Source organism: Branchiostoma lanceolatum, chromosome 4 (assembly GCF_035083965.1).
Source record: "Branchiostoma lanceolatum isolate klBraLanc5 chromosome 4, klBraLanc5.hap2, whole genome shotgun sequence".
Taxonomy (NCBI): domain Eukaryota; kingdom Metazoa; phylum Chordata; class Leptocardii; order Amphioxiformes; family Branchiostomatidae; genus Branchiostoma; species Branchiostoma lanceolatum.
Genome location: NC_089725.1, coordinates 2,098,508 through 2,112,721, shown reverse-complemented (window position 1 = coordinate 2,112,721; position 14,214 = coordinate 2,098,508). Strand labels below are relative to the sequence as shown.

At 41.5% G+C, this 14,214-nt stretch overlaps 1 protein-coding gene across 3 annotated transcripts in view; it reads left to right on the top strand.

Annotated features, from left to right (window-relative positions):
* The window catches only part of LOC136432213 (angiopoietin-related protein 7-like), an 83,061-nt gene that overhangs the window by 57,503 nt on the left and 11,344 nt on the right, over nt 1-14,214 (top strand). The window contains exon 1 of one of the 3 annotated variants that reach the window (XM_066423267.1): nt 8,811-8,901. The exons of the other annotated variants lie outside the window; for them this stretch is intronic. The gene's annotated coding sequence lies outside the window, so the exon portion shown is untranslated. Of the gene's footprint in view, nt 1-8,810; nt 8,902-14,214 lie in introns of those variants that run through there. 3 annotated transcript variants of the gene reach the window in all.

Sequence of the window (14,214 nt, the reverse complement as noted above, 5' to 3'; positions counted from 1 at the left end):
ATCCCCAAGCTCCAGTTCTCATTCTTCATGTGTCAGCATACAAAACAAACACCTCTAGCAGGGCTCGAAAAACTAGGTGCATATGCACATTATATTGGTGTACCAACAATTCGACCTGTGCAACTATGTTTGACCATGGAGAACCAATGAACCTTGGTGGTCACATTTGCACCGGTACCCGTAGGAGTTGTAGTTGCCGACAAACCAGGAGGTACCTCTCTGTGTTTTCGCGATTAGGTTACGGTGTCTATTCTGTCACCGGGTCCCTGGTTGATTTTAACTGGGAATAAATAAAAATCTGAGGACCCGGCCGTGCCCTCAAAATATCCCGGTAACCGCAGGATGTCTTACGGGCCTAGCGCCTGCGTAGACTACCCGGTTGACGAGTGATGTATTTTTGCATCCATAACAGTCTCAATAAGTGTGGCAATTAAAAATTATTGCCATAGCGAAGGTGTCTGGGTTGATCATACTTCACTGTAAAAAAAGTATCAACGTAGCACTCTCTAGTTCTGACATGATAATATTTGTTAACAAAGTGCTAAGTAAGTAAGGCGTCTGCCAAGCCAGTCTGAAGGTTTAGTGTCCACACAGGTTTTTTGGTGTTCAACAAGTTCTTGTGATAATAGATCAACTGGGGTAGGTTGAAACCCCATTTTCGAACCAAGAACACTAGATTTTGTGTAACTCACTGACAAGCTCCCAATAGTACGGAATCGGACACCACGTAAGTAGGTCATCTGTCATCGACTTGTGTGCAGGAATGCCAGACCTTACTAACAAGGTATAAAGTGACAGGCGGGTCCGCAGACGGATTCCTGTAAAATTCTGGGAATTCTTGCCGGTATGCCAGACCTTATTAACAAAGTATAGGGTGACAGGCGGCGTCCTCGGACGGATTCTTGTGAAGTCTTGCGAAACGGGCCTAGAATATATTATTAAGCTCGCTCCTGAAGCTTCGCTACAAAGGCCACACAAAATACTTGTGGACTTACAATACATTATAAGACGTGCTTCAACGCCGGATGCTTGTCCAATAACTGTTTGCACTTTTTGGATGATAAGCTGGCTGTGACATTAGGTTCTGAACTACGGCCCTCTAATTGTCTCTGGTAATAGTACAGGTACAGCTGCTTCAGAGAGAACTGTTATTTTGGTAACCGCAGTATTTCATTTACATCTTTTGTACATTTCTAATATTGAATGAGAAGCTGACAAATGAATGTACATCCCGTGCTTTTGGGTAGATGGATCTGTTTTTGTACCGCGTGACAGCATAGCATGCATACGGCGTATCCAGTGAAATAATAGTGAATTAAGATCATTTTGATTGTTAAGTATTGCCTTGAATTATAGGTCATTAACGGATTGAGATTAAGAATTCATTACAACATTTATTATGGAAACAGCGAAAAAGTAGGTTCTTTAACTTAAATATGTGTGCGCATGCGTGTGTGTGTTTACGTGTGTGTGTGCTTGTCTAATTATGTGTGTGTGTAAGTGTGTGTGCGTGTGTGAGTGTTTGTGATTAAGTGTGTGTGTTTGCCTGTGTAAGTGTTAGTGTGTGTGTGTGTGCGTGTGTGTATGTGTACGTGTGTATTTTCTTAAGTTTGTGTGTGTGTGTAAGTGTATGTGCGTGAATATGTGTGTGTGTGTGTGTGCTTGTTTGTGTCGCCCTCGATAATGTCTGTCTAATTTGATTTATGACTCATTTACTATTTAGATTTTTATGAGTGAGACAAACTTTGTTTTCATGCTAATTAATGGGAAATCGAATAATCAGTACAAATGTGTAATATACATCGTAAAAAACACTCAAATGTATGTCATTCGTTGAATGAGATATAACTGGATTTAAGTTAATCTTAGTCGGTAAATGACATTATGGCAATGATTTTTTCCAGCTCTTTGGCCCAATAATTTGCACATGTAATAAGGTTAGCGTTGACAGGACCATGGGGCGATATTACAAAATAATCATTGTTGGCAGGAAAATTTTGTCTATAGCCTCGTTTCTTTAATCATTGCACATTTGTGTGGGTGTAGGTGGTGGTGGGGGGGGGGGGGGGGGTCGTTGTGTGGATTCGTTATAGTGCTGAATCGTCATCTTTTAAACAGAGGCACTTTCGCTAGACATGTCTGCTCTGTAATTTATGAGCGTTCTACAAGTGGGTGGGTGGGAGGCTGGTCGACCCAATGCCCTCTATTGACCCTATATTAATCAGCTTGCAATCCAAGTTCAACGATGGTGCTCTCTAGCTCTCTATCATTCGTCTAGCTGCGGAACGGCTGTTGTTGGAAAGTCCCAGTTTCCTAGGTGGATGATGATTATCAAGTTCTAAAGCCTTGGGTCGCCTTTCTTTCCACTAGACGGCGATCGCATTGCGCCCTGGCTGCGACCTAAACTGGATTTGTGTAACGCTTTTGATTTCATAATTGCAATACGATGCAACATTTAAAAGAATGACTGCAAAACACACTTGTATCTATGAAATTCGTTGAGCGCTCTGTTGAGCGCACATTTTAGGTAGCAGCGGATCTGGCTGTTGGTGGAAGGCCCAGTTTCCTAGGTGGACGATGATTATCAAGTTTTAAAGCCTTGGGTCGCCTTCCTTTCCACTAGACGGCGATCGAACTGCGCCCAGGTTGCGACCTAAATTGGATTTGTTTAACTCTTATGATTTCATAATTGCAATATGATGCAACATGTAAAAGAATGACTGCAAAACACACTTGTATCTATGAGATTCGTTGAGCACTCTGTCATATTTTAGGTAGCATCGGAACTGGCTGTTGGTGAAAAGTCCCAGTTTCCTAGGTTGATGATGATTATCAAGTTCTTAGCAATGGGTTGCATTTTCTTTCCACTTGGTGGCGATCGCACGGCGACTTGGCTGCGATTTTAATTGGATGTGTGTAACTCTTTTGATTTCATAATTGGAAGATGATGCAAAATTTAAATGAAATGACACCAAAACACGCTTTTGTCTATGAGATTCGTTGAGCGCTGTCACATTAAAGATACAACTAAAAATTGATTGACAGTCTGTGAAAAACAATAAATTATCTTTGTAGAAATAGAATGATCTCATGCTTCATCACCATCATTCTGCAGTCGTTTAAATATCCTAAAGTTGTGCTGATGAATGTTGGACATGCAGGTAATAAGATACACATGATAACAGCTACTCAAGCAACTGGATAGATTTTGAAAATGGTCAGAGGTTTCAGGCAGCAGTTACAACATTTTGTAGCAACCAGACACGAATATTGGAGAATATGCAGCCTCTGGTGAAGGTGTAGTGACACAAGCGAAGAAGCCATGAGTGTAGCTGTAGAAGTAAAAGTAGTCCCTGTAGTTGAAGAAGCGACACTAGTGGTAGCTATGTAACACCTACTAGCAGAATTCCACCAGGGTACAAAATTCAGCCATCCTGAAAAGATACATCCAAACAGATCTCGACCCAACGTTCCCCAGCATGTCAGACTGTCTGCATGATGCACTTCTGTATATCTAAATTGTGCATACTGAAACTGGGGAGTTCTGCACTAGAGATCTCTCAAATCCACTGTTTTTTTTCCAAAGTGGCGGATTTTTCCCTGTGGATTAATGATAATAGAGACTAGTTGATAACTTGGTAAGCGATACTTGTGACCACAGTAGTGTCACTCTGTGTACTTCTTTAATGTAGGAATGAAAGACTTGTTGGTTGTGATGCCATGCTTTGTCACTTTAGTTATTGTTACAACGTGTATGTTCTCTTTTAGGCATATTTTTCTTTACCCATATTGTTTGTTTCTCGCACCGTCTTATTGGATTTGGAGTCCACAGAAGATGTCATCCATAAGATTTACTTGCTGTGGCCTTTTTTCTTTTTTTTTCTCCACATTTTATTCACAATATACATCAATGTTACAGCATAATATATTACACATGTTACAATGTTGGCACCAAAGAGTATATGACATTGTGTTACAGTACATAGACTGGCAGGATGGTTCAAGATTAAACCACATATCACATAAAGATGCTGGTTGTGTCATAGTAACATATTTACAGTATTATACATTGTGTGCTAAGTCAGGCAGATCATATCAGTTGTTTGTTTCCCGTTTACTCCACATTTTAAAGTTAATGACACATTCACAACATAAAACAGCGTAACTAAAAGGCCGTCAAAAAAAGCAAGCTAAGAAACTAAAACGTAACTCATACATAAAATATCATAACAAACTTAGTTCCTTGTTTACAAAAGTCAACAAAACTCATCAATAAAAGCTATCTACAGTAATCAAGAGGTAGCTAGAGGTTCACAGGCAGAGGTAACTCTCTTCTTCATTTCCCATTTAAAAAGAATGGGCAAATTGTTTTGATGTGAGGCGGGGTTTTGGGTCTTTCTTAGAGATATCCATGTTTTGAATATGACCCATTTAGCTATAGATGTTATTAATATTCGTCTTTTAAGGTGGGGTATGTTCAGAGTCTGACTGACTTTCCCTAGTATTACTTCTTCAAAATCTATTGTAGGATTACTGCTACTGAAAGGTATGTAATGCTGAACTGTGTCCCACAGGTCTGATAATCTCTTACATTCCACAAACATGTGTCTATAATTATCAATATCACCACTATCACATAGTTTACATATAGGATCTATTATTAGCCCATTTTCATCATGTATTCTCCATTTGTTTAATTTTTCACCACACGGTAATATTTGATGCAGTAGTTTGTAATTTAGTTCAGCTATTTGTGTGTCCTTACATGCAGTTTTGCAGAGCAAAGTCCAATTTTTTTTCCAGTCAAAGGATTCAGTGAAATGAAAAATTGTCTGCCATTTTTGTTGACAGCTTGGCAATACTGCATGTTTAAGAGCGAGTGTAGAATAGAGTAATTTACAGGATTTTGTTGTAGCTTTAAACTGATGTGGGGGTGGGGCTACAAGATGTGTTGGGCGGTCATCTGAGTAGAGTTCTTTTTTGACAAGTTTTCCAGGTGCTGGGTAGGGCTTGATACAGGGTTATTTGCTCAATTAAAGTACTGGGTCGGTGGCTAAGTGTAGGGTATTCATTTGATGAGATGAATTTTCCCCTGGGGAATAGGTCTTTCACATATATTATGCCTTCTTTAATCCATTGAGGGAAGAATAAAGTTTTACCTTGTGATCTAATATTTCTATTACACCATATTATCTGTTCTTTTAAGTACTGGGGCCTTACGTCATCACTTTTCTCAATTTTGTGATAGGATAAAATGACTTCTTTATAAAATTTGGGTATATGGATGAAGTTTGGTCCATCGCCTTCTTTTTCAAAGTTCATCTGCAAAATAAGATTATTGGGACCAAAAGAATTAACATACAATAGGGGGAGTGCTTTCCATCTAGATTTATCATCCACTATCAACCTATATATCCAACGTGATAAGAGTGCGTTTTTCTGGTAATCTAAGTTTAACATGTTGAGTCCACCCATTTCAGTGGGTTGGCTTATGACATCTCTTTTGATTTTGTCCTTTTTGCCTTTCCATAAAAACTTGAAAATTTCTCTTTTTATAGATGTAACAACCCAGGGTGGGGTAACAATCATTGCCATATTGTGTATAAACTGTGAAAGAGCTAATGACTTAATGATAGTGATTTTTCCATACAAAGTTAGATTTCTACATCTTCAGACTTGCAATGTGTTTTTCAGCCTTTCTATCTTTTTCTCCCAATTTAGAAGTTCACACTCATGGTGGAGGGAAGAGTTATAGAAATAGATGCCTAAGGATTTTATGGGGCGCTTCGGCCAATATATATCTAGGGGGGTGTCTTGTCTGTCTATATACGTTCCGATCCATAGACCTTCACATTTTTTAACATTTAACTTAAGACTAGAAACACTACAAAAATTGTGAATATGTATGAAGGCATTTTCCATAGATGTCACGTCAGACACAAATAAAGTGGTGTCATCGGCTATCTGTGAGATTTTAATTTCAACAGTATCAACAGAGTTAGTTTTAACTTTTATTCCAGCTATGTCCTGTGCATCCCTAATGTTCACTGCCATAACTTCTACAGCTAAGATAAAGAGAAGTGCAGATATAGGACATCCCTGACGGATACCTCTGTTAAGGGGGAAGGATTCAGACATCCAACCTTGATTGATGATATTACTACTAATGTCACTGTACATACATTGCATGGCGTGAATGAAATGGGGACCAAAATTAAATTTTTCAAGCACTTTCCACATGAATTTTCTGTTTATAGAATCAAATGCTTTAGCAAAGTCCAAAAAAATGATAGCTCCAGGTAAGTTTCTAATTTCTGTGTAGTCTATAATGTCTTGTATCAGGCGTACATTCTGCCCGATAAATCTTCCTTTAATATAAGCAGTTTGGTCATGTTCGATCAACTTGTGTATTAATTTTTTCAGTCTGTTTGCAAATATAAGGACAAAGATCTTATAGTCTGTATTAAGGAGGCTTATTGGCCGCCAGTTGTCTAAACACTTTCGCTCATTTTTTGTGTGTATAAGTCTTATAACTGCACGTCTTTGTAATACAGACATCTTTCCTTCCCTTAAAGTTTCTTGAATGCATTCGTAGATAAGGTCTCCTATAGCTGGCCAAAAGAACCCGAGGAACTCTGGTGGTATACCATTCAATCCAGGGCGTTTGTTTAAGTTCATAGAAAAGAGGGCTTCTTTGCACTTGTATCAATTGTATCTTCATCTGTATTGTCTTCCTGATAGAGTTTGCAGTAGTAATTGGTACATTCTCTCAATATTTCTGTTGTCTCTTGTACTTCCTTTCCCTCAATATCTAAGCAGTCTATTTCACGAATATTGGAGAATATGCAGTGAAGGTGTAGTGACACAAGCGAAGAAGCCATGAGTGTAGCTGTAGAAGTAAAAGTAGTCCCGGTAGTTGAAGAAGCGACACTAGTGGTAGACAAGTAACACCTACTAGCAGAATTCCACCAGGGTACAAAATTCAGCCATCCTGAAAAGATACATCCAAACAGATCTCGACCCAACGTTCCCCAACATGTCAGACTGTCTGCATGATGCACTTCTGTATATCTAAATTGTGCATACTGAAATCGGGGAGTTCTGCACTAGAGATCTCTCGAACCCACCGTTTTTTTTTCCAAAGTGGCGGATTTTTCCCTGTGGATTAATGATAATAGAGACTAGTTGATAACTTGGTAAGTGATACTTGTGAACATAGTAGTGTCATTTTGTGTACTTCTTAATACAGGAATGAAAGACTTGTTGGTTGTGATACCATGTTTTGTCGCTTTAGTTTTTGTTACAACGTGTATGTTCTCTTTTAGGCATATTTTTTCTTTACCCATATTGTTTGTTTCTCGCACTGTCTTATTGGATTTGGAGTCCACAGAAGATGTCATCCATAGGATTTACTTGCTGTGGCCTTACTTAGACTTAGAAACTCCCACGTCTAGACATTTTTGTGGAGTAGGTTTAAGATAAGCTTGTACTTTCAGGCAACATGATTAACGCCTTGAGTATATACCCTTTTACGTTTTGATATGAAGCAATGACGAATGGCAATACTCTTAGAAAAGAAGGCAATTGATGCAGGCACTGGGCACGCCGAGAGACCGTATTGTATCGATTCAAAATTGTGCAACTTTAGGACCCTTTATTGCGTTAATTGGCTAGTGTACACGAGACCTATATTCCATGGGTTCAATTCCTGGCTTTCCTGACTAGACGTTGTGTCCTTGAGAAAAGTACACGAATTTCCTCCCGGGTTTAAAAATAGATCCTGGAATTCGGTTAGGGAGGTAAATGCGATGGAAGGAGAGAGTTGGGCTTCGCCTTCCAATACCACGCCCTAGATATAGACACAGCGGATAACAGCCCACTGCCCCTACGGCGTCAAAAATGCTATGGGGCCATCTTTACTATTTACCAGGGTGTCTTGGAAGGCTCACGTTGGGGCCAGGTGAGACAGGAACTTGTGGGGAGGAAATATTGATGGCCCGACTACCTCGTTATTGGTTCAATCTATGTTCGCCTTGCTCGGCCATCGATACCTGTGATATTAATGGAGACCCGTTCCCACCCACTTCGGCTGGTGGAGGGCGATTCGTTTCACGGCGGACGGGTTCAAACTTCAGGCGGTGTGCTGTTGCCTCGCGGCGGTCTCTTGCTCCAGGCATGTGCCGGTGATGCTTATATCCAGAGCCTCTTTCAAGGGACAGTTAAATGTGCATCAATGAATCTAATGGTAAATAATAACCCACTCTAACTTGAGCTTGTTAGGTTAGATGATGTTTTTTGCATTCTCGACCACCTGGCGCCCAAAAATTCAAAGACACATTTTTTTCTAATCTCCAAGCAGATCTATAGGTTGCGAAGACCGTATCCAACTGGCAGAAAGAAGTCGCTTTTGCAACCCAAGTACAAGCTCTTTCTTCCAGTTGGATACGATCTTTGCAATCCATTGGGCCTGCTTGGAGGCTACATTTGTTCGACAGTTCTTTCTTTTTTGCGTGACCGAACACACAAATTGCCACGAAGGAGCCTCGGTTCTGTCGCTGCAGGCATAGAACACTGCCCGCAATCCATTTAATACATGAGATGAATTGATTAAAGGAAGCGGTTGTCCTCTCACACGCATCAGTACAACGCAAATCTAGTTTTCAGGATGTATTAGGTGTGAAATAAAGTTTTTAGCTCGCTCGTTGCGCTCACCGTCATTCCGGCCCCCCTTCCGTCTGGTGAGGAATTGCCTAGGACACACTCCTGTGTTCATTGTGCACATCGCTCATTCCGCCGCTAGTAGGGGGTACAGCACAGCGCTCATGGACCCGGTGGAACGTACAACTGAGATGTAGTCATACAATCTTCTGGTCGCAGACAGGCGAGAAGGGACTTAATACGGTAACGTAATGTTTCTTATCTTATGTGAATAGTTAAGAAAAGGGCTCGCATAGATGTCGCCTCATCCGAGACAATTTAACGCGATAGATGGAAGAGAAACATACGAATTAGAGCCTTGAGGGTGTTCAGAAGCTCGCAGGCTAGCTGTAGTGACTAACGTTGCAACGGTCTATACTTTTGTAGTAAAAAATGTGACGAAAAAGGCTGCATGTCAAAGCCAAGGCCTTGACACCTGTACATTGTTCAAAATAAATGTTATTGCTCAGATCGACCGTAGACCTGCAAGGTAAGTTTGAAAGGGAATGCAATGAGAAAATTCTATCAAAGAAACGACTGTTCTATCGATGGATTTAGAGAGCGCTACTGATTGTAAATTAAAAGCGCTTGAGCGATTCGATACTCCTTTTGCTCCGTTTCTCTGCAACATCATCGATTCTTAATGCTCCTTACGATATTTTAAGTAACAGCCGACTTAGAATGGTGTATCCTTTGAATACTAATGTTGTCGTTCACGTCCTCGCGTTTTCTCAAGCGAAGATGGCTTTGCAAGCGAAAGGAAAATATCAAAATATGACAGGGAAAAGGACTGTTACAACGCGAGGCGATCAGCCATGGGTTCTGTTTTAACCTTAGTACATCGTTCTGCATTGAACTGCTATCTTATTGTTCGTTCAGACCCTTGTACATGCAGTAACTAGTGGCACATAGGGCAGCAAGTTGCATTGCAGTTTCAGTTGTAGCCGGGTATATCTTCACAGGGAGGGGTTACTTGCCCGTCCCCTTTAACATGCTCGGGGCACCTCCTCGAACAAGGGACTCCCCAATTTTACGTTCCTTCCGAAAGACGGGTGCAGCCCCGACCGAGAAGCCGTACCCAGGATTGAACCATGGTCTCCTAGTTGTGAAAACTAATTGGAACCAGAAGATCAAATGGGAGGCTGCTATCAGTTTAGCAATAGAGGCATCCCGTCTATCATATGCTAGATCGATATTTCACAATTATTGATCATGCAAAAAAGAGCGATTTGAGTGATATTGCAACTATTGCAGAACTCCTAGTGCTCTAAATTGGCAAGTTTCGATTTAAAAGACAAACGGATGATGATGAGAATGATAGTAAAGTGTTAAATGATGGCATAACCATTGTCTTCCCGTTGCCTAAAGAGAGCCATCTCCGCCGTACTATCGACCATTGCATCATTACAATCGGTCTTCACGAGGCCCAAGCTGGTGCTCAATGGTGACTGATGAGATCTTTAGGGGAATGTTGCGTGTTTGCCGAGGATTCTTGTCACTATCTGTCTTTAAGATTGATATGTTAGTAGATTATCATCACCCTCCCCTTATAGCGAAGATAATCTTTAAGACGTTTTGTACAGCCTTGTGGAAGTTTAAAACGAAAAATTGTATTCACGGGTTCGAGAAAAATGATTTTCTGGGAGAGAGAGAGAGAGAGAGAGAGAGAGAGAGAGAGAGAGAGAGAGAGAGAGAGAGAGAGAGAGAGAGAGAGAGAGAGAGAGAGAGAGATCAAGGTTCACATTGGAATAACTAGCAAAAAAATTACGTAGAAAGAAGTGTATATCATCATCATCAGTCGACGTGCTGTCGAAGTGTATATAAGGGGTTGAAATACATGTATATTTACTTGTGACAATTGTGCGTCAGTAAGGGTGGCGTCAGATATCGCCAAGAGGTTGATCTGTCTCATGTCATAGTCGGATGAGCTCGAGACGTTCAAATGCAAGATGAATATGTACATATAAACGTAGATACCATCTGTTTTCTTTTAAATTCTACAACAGTCATTCTAAAAGAGGAGCAATTCATTTGGCAACTATGAGCACCATTTGATTTGTGTGACACTTGATTTCGGAATATGGCGCAATATGTAAAGGTATGATTTGAAATATAAAGAAACACATCAAACGTAAAACACGATTGTTCTTTATCGTTCAAATTCGTTGAGAAATTCGTCAAATCTTTGGTCATCCACCGGTCGCAGGGCGGTCGCCGCCTCTAGTGGAAAGAGAGTGTCACTGAATACAATTCTGTTCCGGACGTTGGTTAATCTGTCTACCACAGCGTACCCACGTTTGGTTTGTCGCCATCATTTAACAGATCTATAAATAGATGTCCGCTTTTCATGACAGCAAGAAGCGCTATAATCAGACAACCATGCTTCTTTACCAGACGAGCTCGAAAATGCAGCAGGCAGCATAAATGTAATCCATACTCAACTACTTTACGACCACTAGATAAGTGGACGGATTCATCCTTTATTGTCCTCTGTCCTTATGATGGATGACGTGAATCTGTACCATCAGTTGACGATAATATCGCAGATTTGTAGCGCCATCGGGGGGCTTATGATTTAGAGACAGCGGTGGAACGACTTCAAACGATTTTCTCACAGACCATATGTCTGTGGTTTAGGCTTTGGATGGTAATCTCGTTAGAAGTTCGCATCTTGCCAGCAGTCTGACTCATTTCATATGAACGCAAAACCTTTGAAGTCCAAACACACGCTCTCTTCAGGTAATGTATCTGTGGAGATGAAACCAAGATGTTAGAACTACTTTTTTAAAGAAATCTTTATTGACAAACCATACAAAGGTACATACAATATGACACATGCAACAAATAGTATACAGATATGAGAGTTGATAAATAAAAGGCTTTCGAAGCCAACTCTCAATGAACTATTAAGTTCAAGTCGTGCAAAACAATTAGTAAAGACATGCATCCCACTTGAGGGCCTTAAAATTCTACACACTCTATCTGTTGTTACTCTGCATTTACTCTCTTTTCGCAGTCTCTCTTAAAATATGTTTCAGAATAATAGGTCTGTAAGAATTTACCACGCCGTCCTTATAGTGGTGGTTTCTTTCTCAAGATGCCCTTTCAAGCCCAGGTTACACATAGCCGAACATTGCCTCCCGACTCTCCCCCGACCATGGTTAGAGTGACTCGGGGGTGATGCGGGAGCTAGCTCGGCTGGCGTTCGGCTGAGTCGGCTGGCGTTCGGCTGAGTCGGCGGGTGTTCGGCTGCGCCAGCCGAATGTTTTGAAAATGTCAAAACATTCGGTTCTGGGCGGAGGGTCTGAAATGGGTCGGCTGGTGTTCGGCTGGTGTTCGGCGCGGTCGGCTAGTGTTCGGCTGGTATTCGGGAGTGAGTCAGCAGTAAAATTAGAACCTTATTCACGCCAGAAACACTACTGACTTACTCCCAACTAGTTTCCAACCTACCCATAACTCACTCCAATACCTCTGAACAAATCTCTGCTAACTAATTCTCAACCAAGTGACTACTATCGGAACGTGGGCGAATCACCCCCGACCTTCACACGACCAAAAACAAAGAAGAACACTGAAAGCAGTATTAAAGTTAGCCATGATCCGAATTCGATCTCTCGGTGATGTTAACAACATGATAGAATGGATTATTTTAATTAAAAACGAAAATGACTCCTCTTTTAAAAGTCGCTGAATATGTCCATTTTAATTCGTGAGAGGGTCTGCATTCGGTCGGGGATTAGTCAGGAGAGATTCGGCAGTCTGCGGCCAGAGGTCGGGATGGTTGGGAGTAGGCTGGAAAGCATTCGGGGCTCATTCGGGAGTAATTCGTGTACTGGTAAGGAGATGATCGGTGCATCTTCGGCGCATCTTCGGCGCAAAAGACAGGCGTGGCCCAAAAACTGGTCAGACTGCTCCCGAACTTCAGCCGACCTGAGTCGGCTGGTGTTCAGGAGCCATGTTCGGCTATGTGTAACCTAGGCTTCAATGTATTCTATTTGAAACATTGTACATTTGGCGACAACACCCACTCCTGTATGTACTCACTTTATTTAGATCACGCCTAGTCGTTGTAATGATATTTGCGTTTATTTGATCGATGTGCTCTCATTAGAAGAAGCCAAGGGGGAATCCAGAAATACAAACAAGGTCTTGAGGGAAATACGGTAAAACATTGGGGTTGCCAGAAACAATTCAAGTCAGTGATTGCTTGGTTTTTGTTCTCTACATAGCACATTATTCATAGATTACATTGGCGCTTGACCTCTCTCCTGTCGTGTTTCTTTCATTTATCACAATAACTGGTGATATATTTGGTAGTCTACAGGCGTGATAACTACATTCTACAGCATTCGGTGTCGTCAGTTCCCCAAGTTTCATAACATCAGCTCTATATACAGACAAGGACCAAGGACGGAAGTCGCATTACAAATGAGGCTACCATTAAAATTTTTGCTCGTAGATTTGTTGATCCGATGAAAGACGTAAATGATTTTAATAATTCATGCCGTGTGGTATTCTTTCTTTCAACAAGAATCACACGCAGATTTGTGTATCTGAAGCAACAGTCCTGGCGTACCGGCCTGCGACCCGTCCATCTCACTGCGTTAGCCCTCGCCAAACGTCAGCCAATCAGATACTCCCCCTCCTGTTGTTTGAGGGAAATTCGCTATCAACTTAATCACGTAACAATTTGACCGTACGCGGCGACATGATTGGCTGGCAGCTTTCCTTCCAACCACAGGTGGGGGGAGTGTCCGGTGAACACAACAAGAAGGACGCAACGCAGGCCGGTGCGCCAAGGTCGTTGTTTAAGCATGAGATACTCGAGCGGCGGGGGTGTCCCTGTGGTGTGGTGGTCTGCGCTTCTGTTACTAGCCACATCTAGTTCAAATTACTTGGACCAGAGGGCCCGGGTTAAAGCCCCGGGTAGGACACCTCTAGACAAGAGGCGCAGAGTCATACCAAAGACTTTATAAAAGTGGTACGTACTTCTGAAACAGTATGGAAGTTAAACACACTCCACTGCCAGTGGACTAGCCCCCTGCTGCAGTTACTGCACCACAGTGTGGCCCAGAGCTATGAAACAGAGATGGGCACCGCCCTATACACCTTATGGTGTGGGAGGATTTTAACTAATTCAAGCGATGATAGCCTCCTTCAAGTATACTTCAAACTGGCCCTTCTACGATCACCAAAGAAATTTGGATCCTTCTTCTTCCATTGCATTAAAAAAAAAGTTAAACCCATTAAAAGTTAGAATTTAGAGTCAGCATTTAGATTACAGTAGACGTATGCTGCCCTACATTATTTGCCTGTCCTTTTCATGGTCAATAAGCCCACGGGCATGAATTTGCAATGAAATCATTATTGTCACGGAGACCACATTCTTTTGTTCCTTATAACAATTTCATACATATTGGTGGTATTGCGCCTGCACACAGGCAGTAATCGGCTGATTTGTACCGTGTCTGCCGATTTTAGCGCACATTTTCTGTTAATTTGTCAATGACGTTTGAC